Source organism: Equus caballus, chromosome 2 (genome assembly GCF_041296265.1).
Source record: "Equus caballus isolate H_3958 breed thoroughbred chromosome 2, TB-T2T, whole genome shotgun sequence".
NCBI classification, from domain to species: domain Eukaryota; kingdom Metazoa; phylum Chordata; class Mammalia; order Perissodactyla; family Equidae; genus Equus; species Equus caballus.
Window position 1 is genome coordinate 17,116,033 of NC_091685.1, and position 15,214 is coordinate 17,131,246.

The following is a 15,214-nucleotide window of genomic DNA, read 5'->3' on the forward strand; positions in this document are numbered from 1 at the left end:
TAACCTCCCAAAGGAGCACCTTTCTTCCATTTATGATCTCTCTAATGGCTAAAAATCTTTTTTTTTTTTTTGAGCTGAAATCTGCTTTCCTCCAGTCTCTCTCCTTTGGCTCTAATTTTGTTTCCCGTTTCACCTGAAACCTTTTCAGATAGCTCTTGATATTCTTGTTCCCCTGGGTCCTTTTTCCATCAGATATTTCTGAGATTGGATAGTTCCTAAGCCCCTCATCAGCTGGGACTCTCTTCGCGGTCCATTTCAGCGTGCAGTGTTGTGCCTCAAGTGCTCTCTGCAAGTCGGGATGGCCTACGAGTGCAGGATGAGTGGCGCTCGCACTTCCCCCAGAAGGGGACTGCACCATGCCCTAACTTGTTGAAGATAAGGGATTGCATTTTTTCTATTTTTATCTTCTCAAATGGTCACTGTAGATGCTTAATGTTATGCCTTATCTAGTCTCAGTGTAAGTTGAACTGAACTTCAAGACATAATGGCCATGTTGGATTAGATAAGGGGGTTTTCTGGTAGGTTTTTGGGGTTTTTTTTTTTTTGCTACTGAAAGGGTAGAGGTGGTGCTTCACAAGATTTGGAAAATACTTTTACAGTTCTCTTGTATCACAATACCCAGGTTGTGATAAACCTAGTATCTTCCTCAGTAAAGGTTTTCATCAGATAAGAAGATTCCTCCTCTTTCCCCGTAATATCTTTTCTTCATTCAAATCAGTAGGGATCATATGATACCTGCCCTGTAGAAACATGGACGCCTCCCTCAGAGCTGAATTCACTCACACACGTGGTCAATAATGAGAGTACACTGCAGAGCCAGTCTTATTTGGAACTTTCTGTAGAAAAGAATGTAGGTCACAAAAATGTGTTTAACCTTTTGTGCACCTGCTCTTTAGTACTGTATTAAACGAATTACCTTTTATAATGTCGTTTAGAAGGATGTTTAATGAGCACCATTTTATAAGACAGGAAGTTAACATTTACCAAGCCCATGCAAGGTCCCAAATATGGTGGCAGACACTTTGATACATTATCTCAGTAAATCTCACAAACCCCTTTTGGGGTTTATAAGTATTTAACCTTGTTTTACATATGAAGAAACTGAGGCTCAGAAAGGTTACCAGGAAGCATAAGAACTAGGTCATATCAGACACAGTGCTTATCATATCCACATCCTCGAGTTTCCTCTCAGTTAAACTCATTGTAACCCTTAGCTCAAAGAGATTAAGTGACTTACAAGGACTTGGACCTAGTTCCATGGGTTTCTGACTTCAAAATCCATGTTCTTTTTGCCATACCACACTTCACTTCTCTATGCATCAAAGGAGGTTTAGACATAACCATTAGGTAAATAGGTCTGAGATAATTGTGAATAAGATCAAATGAGTTAATGAATGTTAAAGTACTTTGAGAATTGTGAAGTGTGATTCTCATGTGAGGGGTTTCCATCAGTGATTTTGGAAATGCCTAGTGAAATCTACGAGAAACTTCACGGCCCTTTTTTACCCCAGCAGCTGGGGCTTAAGATGCGTTTGAAAGGTGTGTTGGGAGTAGAATGAGAAGGATCAAGAGTGGGAGATGGGGAGCTGGCCCCGTGGCCGAGTGGTTAAGTTCGCGTGCTCCGCTGCAGGCGGCCCAGTGTTTCGTTGGTTCGAATTCTGGGTGCGGACATGGCACTGCTCATCAAACCACGCTGAGGCAGCGTCCCACATGCCACAACTAGAAAGACCCACAACAAAGAATATACAACTATGTACCGGGGGGCTTTGGGGAGAAAAAGGAAAAAAATAAAATCTTAAAAAAAAAAAAAGAGTGGGAGATGGATCCTTCAAAGTACTAATAACTAGTTACTGTACATCTGGACAAGAGAAGTGAGTTTTCTAGGCCAGTCTTTACCAGCTCTTTAGCCATAGAAAATGAAATATAGTAGCTTTCACAGAGGAAGTCATTCATAATTGAGTCGAGCCACCTGTATACATAGTTGTGCAACCAACTATGCCAAGTGAGATATTCCTAGGAAATTTAACTTTCATGGAAATAGAAGGAGTTGGAAAAGCCACCCAGGGGCAGTGGGTAGGACCCCCAAGGGTATTTTGAGTACATGCGAGTCTCTCTGTCCTTTCTCCCCATTCTTGGTATAGCTATTGGCCACATTAACATTGAGAAGTAATTGGATTTTCTTTATCTTGTCTTTCCTGGTAACTTCTGTTGACCTACACTTGGCTTTCAGTGTAGTATATGATGCTAAAAATTGAAAATTCGATAAATCCATTCAGAAATACTTAGTGAGTTCCTGCTGTGAATTGGCCAATATGCTAGATATGTAAGTAATATAATTCTATTAGGAGAGATGAGATATAGATAAATAGAATATAAGGTAGAAGTAGTTTTTGCTGATTTGACCTTCTTCTGCATCCTGTTTAGATTTGGTTATTTTTTAGGACTGATAGAGTTCTCATAGAACTTTGAAAATGGAAGGACCTTTTTACAGATTTACTAGCTGTGTGACTTTGAACAGTTATTTAACCTCTCTTAGCCTTAGTTTCTAGTTAGAGGCAATAATAGTTGCTACTCACAGGATTGTTACAAGGAGTTAAATGAGTTCCTGTGTTAGAACAACAGCTGGTACATACTAAGCTCTCAAAAAATGAGTCATTTTCTAGTAATGCTGTTATTTTATAAATAAGGAAATTGAGGTTCAGTAAGAGTAAATTCAAGTTTTATTTGGGTTAGCTGTCAGATGATATATGTTGTTTGTATGATGATTAGTAAGGTGAATCTTTCATGGGTAGTATTTAAAAGTCTAAGTTTATGTGTATTACTAAAGCAGGCACTTATAAAATAGTTGTCAAAAATAGCATGCAATGTTTGAGTTACCAGAAATGTATAAAGTTCAAAATAATACCATACAAACTGAGTAAGTGAGGAGAGGGAAGGTTGGGGAAGGCTTCTTGGGATTTGTGGCATTTGCTGAAGAATGCCTAGAATTGGTGAGCAATGGGAGAAGCAATAGGAAAGGGCATTCCAGGAGGACTAACATGTACAAGGCACAAGCTAAGGAAAAAAGTGATTCTGAAAGCTGAAACACAGGGCATATGTCAGAAAACTAAAATCAGACAAGGTCAGATAATAAGCAGGGCCTACTCAGAGGGACTTTGCCCACAAAGTAAGAAGAGACCATTGCAGGGTTTTAACCAAAGGAGTGACATGATCATATTTGTATTTTACACAGATCCTTACGACCTGTTAGATAAGGAATAGAGATGATGGGTGGGGGTAGGTTAGAGGCAGGGATACCACTTAGTTGGCCGTTTCAGTGATTAAGGCAAGAGATGATGAGGATATGATTTAAGGTAGTGGCAGGTAGGGTTGGAGTGAAAGAAATGAATTTGAGACATTCAGGGGACCATTTCCCTGGGAAAAGGCATGGTTGGGTTTTTTCAGGTTTTTTTGGGTTTTTTTTTGAGGAAGATTAGCCCTGAGCTAACATCCACCGCCAATCCTCCTCTTTTTGCTGAGGAAGATTAGCCCTGAGCTAACATCCACCGCCAATCCTCCTCTTTTTGCTGAGGAAGATTGGCCCTGAGCTAACACATCCATGCCACATTCCTTTACACTTTCAGTGCTAGAGAATCTTAGAGATAGCATGCTGTGGAAACCATGGACTTCATGTCAAACTAAATAGAATAAATGCTGAATTGGCGGTAGACCGTGTTATCAAGAGAATATGCCAAAACTAAGCATAGGTACGTAACCAGGAAACTCAATCTGAAATCGGTCAACAGAGTTGCAAATCAAGAAGATGAGTTGTCCAGATGAATTTGTGATGAAAGGTACAATTTCTTCTAACTTTAAAGGCACAGTACTCTGAGCTAGCTTCTGAAGGCTAACTTGATTTTTAGACGTCTCTCTCATTTCAAGGGCATTAAAATAACTACCATACGTCCATTATTTTAGCCAAGGTGTATTTACCTTTTTGTATACTTAGACGTATTGCAGACTGCCAAAGTTGGAGCAGAATTGAAGATTCCCAGAGTGATTAAAAACTAGCATGTAAAGAAATGGTGTATCTTTGAACTACATTAAAAGGCCAGAAATTTTAACAGCAGCTGGTCCTGGATACTGCCCAAATTATCCTTTGTGAAGTGGAAAGCGTTAGAATGGTTTCTTACTAATTATTACCGTGAGAGGAATGAGCAAAAAAGAGGGTTGGGGAGAGGCAGAACACCAGCCTGTCTGCACTCTTCAGGGTCTCAGGTGGGCCCTCTTCAGTCTCAGGACAGGGTGCCCATTGGCTGTATCTGCTACTAGAACAGGGAATTGGGGTCCCCCAACCATCAGGATCAGAAGCATTGTTCTGCCATAGGTGCCCCTTGGCTGCTTTCCCCTTTTCCTTTCTCTTTCTAACTCTCCCCAATCTACTCTGCTCTTCTACCTCCCACATAGCAGCATAGTAGCAGAAAGTCACTAGAGTCAGAAGGGAAAGAGGCTGACGTTTACTGAGTACTGTGTAGCCAGTGCTGCAGTGGTCTCCTTATACGTTATTTTGTGTAATCTTGACAATAGCCTGTCAGCCCGTGTTATCTCAAAATGAGTTTATTTGGGAATAGCCAAAAGAATTGTAATTTGGGATGTGCACATTATGGCAAACCATAGGCAAATCCAGCAAACAAAGGGGACCTACTTTTGTAGCAAAAAAGGGGTTGTTTGGAGAGGCTGTTCTCAACAAAAATAGATTGGGGAAAAACAACAGTTCAGGGCAGCAGTGGCTTCTCATTGGCTGAGCTATAGCATTTCTCATTGGCTGAGCTGCAGCATTTCTCATTGGCTGAGCTGCGGCATTTCTCATTGGCTGAGCAGCAGCATTTTTCATTGGCTGAGCTGTGGCGTTTCTCATTGGCTGGGATGTTGCTGGGTGGGAGAGAGATCTTCCTTCACTAGTAAAGTAGTTTTACTTCCTGTCCAAGATGCAAATGTCTGTCTCTTGTGTGGTGTAACTGACAATGTGTGATTGGACATGAGAGCTCCCCCTACAGGCCTTCCCAACTCACATTTAGTTAAGATTTCTTTTATTAATTTCCACAAACCCATTAGATAAGTGCTGCTATCTCTTTTACAAATGAAGAACCACAGTGCAAAAAAGTGAAGTGACTTCCTCAGAATCACACATCATGTTCAAATGCTCACAGTTACAGCTCCAGCTTTGCCATTAACTTCTGGGGAGATCTTAATCAAGTGTTTTTTCTCTATAATCTTTAGTTTCTCTGTCTGTTAAAAGAAGGAGATTAAACTAGGTGATATGTAAGGTCCTTTCCAAATTTTAATATTCTAAGACTCTGTTTTGGGTAAATCGTCTAGTTAGGAATTGGAATAAGGCACAAGAGGTTAGTGTCTATTTGTTCATGTAATTCTTTTGTTCTTAGATGTGGTCTGTTCATCTGAGCTTCCCACCTTCCTCCTCTCCTTTGCCATTGTTAACAATTTGTATATTTTATTCCTTACAAATAATTTTTTGAAATACAGTTTAATCACCCTGTATATTAAATTTTATATTGTTTCTCACTTAACATTATATCATCCGACTTGTTCTGTTATTGCACAGTCTTTATAACATCGTTTTTAATGATTACATAATTTGATTGAATGGATATGCAATTGTTGGCTTAATTATTCCCCTAGTTTGATCATCCAAATTTTCTTTTATAATAATGCTATGATAAACATATTTAAACATTTTTTCTAATGCCGGGGAACATATTCGTAAGTTAGGTTTCCACAAATATAAGACTAAGTCAAAGAAATAGAATATTTTTAAGGATCGTGGCTACACAGAGCCAAATCTGCTCATCTTTAAGTATAGTCAAGTGCTGCATAATGACATTTCAGTCAAAATGGACCGCATATATAATGGTGGTCCCATAAGATTAGTATCATACAGCCTAGGTGTGTAGTACGCTGTAGCATCTAGGTTTGTGTAAGTACATTCTATGACATTTGCACAACCATGAAATCGACTAATGACACATTTCTTAGGACTTAGCCCCTTCGTTAAGTGACACGTGTGGATACCTTTACATGTTCAGCCAAGAACCTTCTGCTTAAAACCAACCAGAAAACAGCATCACAATGGTATTTTTTCCCCTTCTTCCAGTATGTTTTTGGATAGGAAACACAGAGCCTGGGACCTAAGAGGTCATCATTGTTATATACCAATTAGAGTGTTCCTACAGTAGAAATTGTTGCAAACCAGAAAGAAGTAGATAAAAATTTTTGCCCATTTTCTGCCACTCCACATACATGCTGTCATTTAGAAACAAACTTTGCCTGGAGTTGACTATCGGACTGCAAGTATTCCCTAGGGAAGAGAGCACACGTAGTATGTCCAAGGCCTGTGCCAGAAGCTTTAGGGACTACATAAAATGTAGATTAGACTCTGTTCTTGGAGTTTGTATTCTGCTAGGGAATAAACATGAACCACTGAAAAAGCAATCTAAGCCAAAATCCTAGAATCAAATGCTAGGTTATGGGGTACATTCTTTCAGTCAAATAAGATTTATTTTTAGCACCTACCATCTATGAAGGACGACTAAGAAGTGGAGACAATAGCATTGCCCTTAGCTGTTTATATACTAGTTGGAGGAGACAGAAAATAAATAAGTAAACAGAGAGTGATAATTTCTCTGTAGAAAGATTAAGTAGGATAAAGAGAAAGAGGGCAATAGAGAGTGTTGGGCGGGGGCAGGGGGTGAGTGGGAGTATTATTTTGTATGAGATGCTGAGGAAGAGCCTCACTGAAAGGTACCATGATGCCGTATGGATATCCGGGAAAAGAAATTCTTTCCTGGCAAAGGGAGTTGAAAGTATAATGCACAAAAGCAGTAGAGTGTTTAGTACAGCAGTTCTCAAACTGTGGATCCTTGGCATCCCCAAGACCCTTTCACAGGATCTGAAATCAAAACTGCTTTCATAATAACATTAACTTTATTTGTCTTTTTTCACTGGGTTGATAACTGCGTTGATTGGGCAAAAGCAATAGTGAGTAAAACTGCTGGCACCTTGGCACCAATCAGGGCAGTGGCACCAAGCTGTAGTAATAGAAGCATCTTTCGCTGCCACACATTGCAGGGGGAGGAAGCCAGGCTCACTTGATGAAGCAGTAGGCTTTGAGTCCATCGAGTTCCAACCTTTGAGTGCATATCTTTTTAATACTCTGTGTGAGGAAGTGGGAAGTATGACTCAAGCAGTTCTGCTTGCTGAAGCGCTGTGGTTGCCTCGAGAAAAAGCACTCGTATAATTGAGCTGTCAGCTAACTAGCCACTTTTTTTATGGAACACCATTTTTACACGAAAGAATGACTAACAGACAAACTGTGGTTGTTCACATTTGGTATTTGGTATTTCTTAAAAATGAACTACGCCAGCCTGTCACTTCAAGGAAAACAACTAATAGCATTTGTTGACAATGATAAAATTTAAGCTTTCAATTAAAATTAAAATTTTGGAAAACTTGTGCCTGCCACCCTGACCCTGACAGCTTCCCAGAACTTACACAGACTTTTCTGATGGGGTTGGGGTGAGGTCAACTGCTGTGAACTCTTGATATTGCATGAAAAAGTGAGCCAGCCTTGGAAAATCTGGATAACTCAGTGCAACAGTATTTTCCAAATGACCGATGTATGATGTTACAAAATCATGCGTAGATAAAAGATTCATTCAAACTGTAAGACTGACCAATGGATTTTAAGGTTAACAGAATATGAAAAGTTCGTTGGTATGGTTTCAGATTCCACGTTTCAACTAACATTTAAGAAACTGTCCCTTGTTGAGTTTTGGTGTAGAATCAAAGAAGAATATCCATGATTACCTGAGAATCCTATTTAAGTAGTCTTCCCTTTTCCAACTGCATATCTCCATGAATCTGGATTTTTTTCATATACTTCAACCAAAGTGGTATATAGCAACAGATTAAATACAGAAGCAGAGAATCCAGCTGTCTTCCGGTAGGTCAGACGTTAAAGAGATTTGCAAAAATGTAAAACAATGTCATTCTTCTCACTAAAGTTTTTTCTCTTGGAAAATACAGTAATTTTTGTAAAATTGTGTTAACATGTTTTTTGTTAATTTAAAATTAATATTTTTAAAATTTCTCAGTTTTATTTATTTATTTATTTTAAGATTTTATTTTTCCTTTTTCTCCCCAAAGGCCCTCGGTACATAGTTGTATATTTTTAGTTGTGGCATGTGGGATGTCGCCTCAGCATGGCTTGATGAGTGGTGCCGTGTCTGGGTCCAGGATCCACAATGGTGAAACCCTGGGCTGCCAAAACGGAGCGCACAAACTTAACCACTCAGCCACGGGTCTGGCCCCTTAAAAGTAACTTTTTTTTTTTTTTTTTTGAGGAAGATTAGCCCTGAGCTAACATCTGCCGCCAATCCTCCTCTTTTTGCTGAGAAAGACTGGCCCTGACCTAACATCTGTTCCCATCTTCCTCTACTTTATGTGTAGGACGCCTGCCACAGTATGGCTTGCCAAGCAGTGCATAGGTCCACACCCGGGATCCAAACTGGTGAACCCGAGGCCACCAAAGCAGAACGTGCAAACTTAACTGCTGTGCCACCGGGCTGGCCCAGTTTTAATTTCTAATAGGATAAATATTGATAGATGTAACCCACATGAACAAAAGCTATTTGTGGTCCTCAGTAAATTTTAAATTTGGTCGTGAGACCAAAAAGTTTGAGCATCATTAGCTTATTGTATACAGCGAGGACAGCGTGAGGGTAAGGTCATCAAGGGAGAGTCGTAGGAAAGGAGGGCAGTGAACCAATGAGGAATCAGATCTTGTAGAGTTCACTAGGTCTTGGCTTTAACTCTGGGTGAGATGGGAAGTTACTGGACATTTCCAGCACAGAAATGATGATATCTGAGGCATGTTTTTAAAAGCTCACTCTGGTAGCTATGTTGAAATTAGACAAGAGGGCCAGAGACAAACCATTTAGGAGTCCATTGCAGTGACCCAGGTTAGAGATGATGGTCATTTAGACCAAGGAAGTGGGAGAGGGAGTGGTGAGAACTGGTCTGATTCTGGCTGTATTTGGAAGTTATAGCTGATGGAGTTTACTGCTGATAGGACGTGGAATATGGGAAAACGAGAAGAGTCAAGGATGAGTAATGGAGTCAAGGTGTTTAGCTTGAGCCATTTGAGAAGATAGAATGTGGTAGAAAAGACTGAGAGGAACAAGTTTGAAGGCAGGAGGTGGGAGAATCAGGAGTTCAGTTGTAGACATATTATGCTTAGAACGCCTAATAGATTTTCAAGTCAGAAGTTTTAATTAAAATTAGAGTCTCGAGTTTAAGGGCAATTTCTAAGCTAGTGATATAAATTAGGAAGTTTTAATTATAGATAGAATTTAAAGCCATGAGGCTAGAGGAGATCATACAGGATTGTGTTCTGAGTGTGGTCCCCAGACTAGCAGCATTGGCATCACCTGGGACTTTGTTAGAAAAGCAAATTCCTAGACCTACTGGATCAGAAACTCAGAGGCTGGGGCCCAGGAGTCTGTGTTTTAACAAGCCCTTCAGGTGATTCTGATGCAGGCCGAGGTTTAGGAACCACTGATCTGAGGAGCATGAGTGTAGATAGAGAAGAGAAGCTGTCTGACAACTGTCCTGGAACATTCCCAACATTTACAGGTTGGTGAAAAATTGGGGATCTCCCTTTTTCTGCAGTAAACCTTGGCTCCCACCAACGTTAGTCCTAAAATACAAGTATAATAGTTTCAGAATTGCTCCCCTCATACCACTATGAAGAAAAAAACTTAATAAGAAGAGTTCAAGGGCCTGGCCTGGTGGCACAGTGGTTAAGTTCACCTGCTCCATTTCGGTGGCCTGGGGTTCACAGGTTCTGCTCCCTGGTGCAGACCTAGCACCACTCATCAAGCCACACTGTGGTGGCAGCCCACATATAAAATAGAGGGAGATTGGCACAGATGTTAGCTCAGGCCAATCTTCTGCACCAAAAAAAGAAGCTTTCAAAATTTGTTTGCATTTTCCTTCCTAATCAAATACTTTGTTCAAAAGTTACTTGCATCTTTTTTTCATTTTTCCTTCAGTGTGATTAGGTTATTCATTTAAAATACAGTTGGGTTCATTTATTTCTGTTTGCAGTCAGTTTTAGGTTTAGGTTTTTCCCGCTCTTTGTGGATTTAATTTTATTCTTTGAATATGTACAAAAGCTTCCAAGAGTCAAAACTATACAAAAAAGTTTTCTGAGAGAATTGTCCTCCCTGTCCTTTCCTTCCACCTTATTCCCTCCACCACTGCTACCCTTTCTAAGTAATCGCTGTCATTGTTTTCTGATTTATCCTTCCAACATTTCATTTTGCAAAAGTAGGTGGATATGCGTGTTAGTCTACCCTTCTTTTCTTAAACAAAAGGTGGCTCACTCTGAATTCCCTTTTGTACTTTGCTTACTTTTCTTACTTAACAGTATCCCCTAGGAATCACTCTGTTGTGAGTTCACAGAGTTCGCCCTCCTAAGTTATAGAGCACTCTATCGTGTGCACATACCGTAGTTTAGTCAACTAGGCTCCTTTGGGCACCAGATAGTTCCCCATATTTTACCATTACAAGTAATGCTACAATTAGTAAACTTGTACACATTTATTTTCATATTTTGGAGGCATATCTTCAGGGTCAGCTTCCAGAAGTGGTATTGTTGGGTCCAAAGGTATAGACGTCTAAATATCTAAGTAGGGTTTTGTTACATGTTGACAAATCCTCTCCGTAGAGGTGGTACCATTTCTCACTGCCCCCAGCAGTGCAGGAGCGCCTTTCTGTCCTCTGGCCTCAATAGCAGAGGGTATTACCAACCTGTCTCTTTTTTCCCAATCTAATGGCTAAGAAATGGTTTCTCAGTATAGTTTTAATTTCCATTTCTCTTTTTGACTGAAGTTTAACATCTTTTCATGTGCGTAAGGGCCATTTTTATCTTTTTATGTGAATCATCTCTTCATTTCTTTTACTCATTTACCTATAGGATTTTGGTCTTTTTTCTCCTCAATTTTAAAAAGGCTTTTGTATGTTAAGTATATTAATCCTTTTATTGTGATATATTATAACTACTTTTTCTGAATTTTTACTTTGTAGGTTTTTTTGCCATGCAGAGGTTTTAGTTGTATTTTATAGTTGAATTTTTCAACCTTTTATTATAGGAATTTATCCGTGTTTTCCACTAGTATTTGTATATTTCATTTTTTATGGTTAGATCTCTGATCCATTTGGAGTTTATTCTTGTGTAGGGTAAAAAAAAATAGATCTAATTTTATCTTTTTCCAAATGGCCATCCATTATTCTACCATCATTTATTAAAATGTCCATCTTTGGGGCCGGCCCCATGGCCAAGCAGTTAAGTTTGTGCATTCTGCTTCAGCAGGCCAGGGTTTCGCTGGTTTGGATCCTGGACGCAGACATGGCACCACTCATCAGGCCATGCTGAGGCAGCATCCCACATAGTAGAACCAGAAGGGCCTACACCTATAATATACAACTGTGTACTCGGGGGCTTTGGGGAGAAGAAGGGGGGAAGAAAAGAAGGTTGGCAACAGATGTTAGCTCAGGTGCCAGTCTTTAAAAAAGTCTTTTAAAAAACAATCCATCTCTGCCCCAGTGGTTTGAGATGTCTCACCTTTATCATATACTGCAGTTATGTGTATAGTTGGGTCTTCCTGTCTGTTTATTCACACAGTACCACAGTTTTAATTATAGAAGCTTTGTCGTTTGTTATAGCATCTGCTAAGGCTGGTCCTTCTCATAGTTCTTTCTTTTCATTGTTTTCTTGGCTATTCTCATGTTTTTTTCATATGAACTTTAGTATCAACTTGTCTAACTTCAAGGGAAAAAAAGCCTTTGTGGTGTTTTTATTGAGATTGCATTAAATTTCTGAATTAATTTGGCAAGAACTAACAACTTGATGATACTGAGACATACAAGAACAAGAGATGTCTTTTTATTTGTTCAGGTCGACTTTTGTGTCTTGCAGGAGTGTTTTCTAATTTTCTTCATACAGGTTTTGCATATTTCTCGTTAACTTTATTCCTAAGTATTTCGTCTTTCGTGATTCTATTGTAAACACCTTTCTCTTCCATTACAGCTTCTTACTGGCTATTGTTTGTGTATATGGAGGTTATTGAGTTTTGCCTATTAGCTATATATTGTTACCTTGCTGAGTTCTTTTTCTGTTTGAGCTAGCTTTATCCCTGATTCTCTAGGGAAGCACTGTCCAATAGAAATACTGAGCTGCATGTGTAATTTAAAATTTTCTAGTAGTCACATTTAAAAAAGAAAAAGAAACAGATAAAATTAATTTTAATAGTGTATTTAAACCATAATATCTAAAACATGACCATTTTAATATGTAATCAATATAAAATATTATTAATATTTTACATTATTTTTTCACTGTCTTCAAAATCCAGTGTATATTTTACACTTACAGCACATCTCAGTTTGAAATAGTCACATTTCTAGTGCTCAGCAACTGCGTGTGGCTCATGCTCACTCTAGTGGTTGGAACACGTCTAGAGTGTTCCAGGTAGCCTATCGTGTCATCTATAAATAGATAGGTTTTACTTCTTTTCCGATTGCTTAGGCTCCTGATCATTTTATCTTCTCTAAACGCACTGGCTAATACTTCCAGTACTATGTTAAGTATTAGTGGAGATAGGAGGCATCCTTGCCTTATTCCTGACTTAGTGGGAATGCCTCTTGTGTTTCTCCATTAAGATGTTGGCTTTAAGATTTAGGTATATGTGTTTTATCTTGTTAAGGAAGTAGCCAGATACTCTTTTCTTTTCTTTTTTTTTAAAGATTGGCCCTGAGCTAACATCTGTTGCCAATCTTCCTCTTTTTTTTCTTCTTCTTCTCCCCAAAGCCCCCCAGTACATAGTTCCGTATCCTAGATGTAGATCCTTCTAGTTCTGCTATGTGGGACCCCGCCTCAGCATGGCCTGACCAGCAGTGCTAGGTGCACGCCCAGGATCTGAACTCGTGAAACCCTGGGCCACTGAAGCAGAGCACACGAACTTAACCACTCGGCCATGGGGCCACCCCATATTATTTTCTTGAGTGTTAAGTTTTGTCAAAAGCTTTTTCAGTATTTATGGAGATAGTCATCATATAATTTTTCTCCTAAGACCTATTAATATAATCTGTTAATTGATTTCCTAATATTGAAATACTTTTGCGTTCTTGTTATAAACCCAACTTGGTCATGATATGGTCTCTTCTTTTAACTTTTTGTTCAGGAATAATTTCAAGCTCAGAGAAAGTTGCAAGAATAGTAGAAAGAATCTTTTTTACCCATATCCACCAATTAACATTTTGCCCTATCTGCTATATCATTTGCTCTCTCTAAATGTACATTTTTAACATTGATACAATATTTAATCTATCATCCATATTCACATTTTTTTCAGTTTACTCAGTAATGTGTATTATTTTTTTAATGTGGTGTTAGAATCTGATAAATATTTCATTTAAGATTTTTACATCCGTATTCATAAGTGATATTTATAATTTTGTAATTTTTTGCTGTCTTTTTCAGATATAGGTGTCAGTTTAGTTTTTGCTTCGTAGAAAGAACTTGGAGTTTCCCTCTATTGTCTGTGCTCTGCGCTAATCTAGGTAGCCTTGAGACGATGTGGTCTCTGAGGGCTTGGTGGCGTGCTCCCGTGACAGCATCTTGGCCTCCTGCTGCTTTGTGGGGTGATTCCTTAATGACTCTAGCTGCTTCTTCCATCAGAATTGGTCTGTTTAAGCTTTCTATGTTTTACTAGAGTCAATTTTGGTAAACTTGGCTTTCCTGAGAAATTATCCATTCCATCTAGGTTTTCAAATTTACTTGCATAAAAGTGCAAAGTGGTCTCTTATTTTTTTAGTTGGCTTTGATTCGATTGTTTTGCTCATTATCACTTCTTATGTTTATATTTGTGCTTTCTCTCTTTTATTCTTGATTAAATTAGCTAGTGATTGGTCTATTTTGTTGGTTTTTTCCCTAGAACCCAGCATTTTGATTTATTAAATGGATCTAGTATTTTTCTGTCCTCTACCTTATTAATTTCTGCTTTTATTTTTATGATTTCTTTCCTCATCCTTTCTTGTGGTTTACTTTGTTTCTTTTTCTACTCTTCAAATAGAAAATATAATTCACTTATGTTTGTTAATTTTTAGAATTTTATAGGTAATTTGTTTTATCATTTTATTTATTTTATTGATATAGATTTATTTAAGGTTATTAATTTTCCTCTGATCACTGATTTAAAGGTACCTCATTGATTCTGATGCGAAGTGTTTTCATTATCATTATTTTTCAGAAATTCTGTAATTCTTGTTTTTATTTTTCTTTTCTCTGGTTTTTTTGTTTGTTTTGGTGAGGAAGATTGACCCTGAGCTAACCTCCCTGCCAATCTTCCTCTGTTTTGTATGTGGGACACTGCCACAGCATGGCTTGATGAGCAAGTGTAGGTCCACCCCAGATGACCTTAAGTGCAAACCTAACCACTATGCCACCAGGCTGGCCCCTTCACTTGTTTTTTAAATTTCCCTGTCAAAGAGCATTTTTGCTTTTTCATTTGTTTGTTTTTAGTTTTGTTTCATTGTGATTAGAGAGAATTGAAAGTTACCAGCATTTTCTTTGTGACCTAATGTGTGATGAGTTTTTGTGAATGTACCTGTTCAGTAATATTAGGGTGCAGTGTTCAATATATATCCATAAGATTTGTATATATCCATAAGATCAACATCAGATGATTATACTGGTTAGATCTTTTATATCCTTATTTTTTGTCTCTCCATCTGTCTTATTCTGAGAGTGGTGTGTTAAAGCATCATATTAATAGTGAGGTATTTTGTTTGCTTTTTCCTGAGAAAAATCACCTTGAGCTAACATCTGTTGCCAGTCTTCCTCTTTTTGCTGAGGAAGATTCTCGCTGAGCTAACATCCATTGCCAATCTTCCTCTGTCTTGTATGTGAGCCACTGTCACAGCATGGCCACTGATAGATGAGTCATGTAGGTTGGCACCCAGAAACCGAACCTGGGCCACTGAAGCAGAGTGTGCCAGATTTAACCAGTAGGCCGCCAGGGCTGGCCCTCATATTAGTGTTTTTTCTATTTCTACTTGGATTTCCTTTAGTTTCTACTCTATATAGGTCTTGCCT

At 38.7% G+C, this 15,214-nt stretch overlaps 1 protein-coding gene across 41 annotated transcripts in view; it reads left to right on the forward strand.

Moving 5' to 3' along the window:
* The window catches only part of SCMH1 (Scm polycomb group protein homolog 1), a 185,828-nt gene that overhangs the window by 115,579 nt on the left and 55,035 nt on the right, over positions 1-15,214 (forward strand). The window lies entirely within an intron of this gene.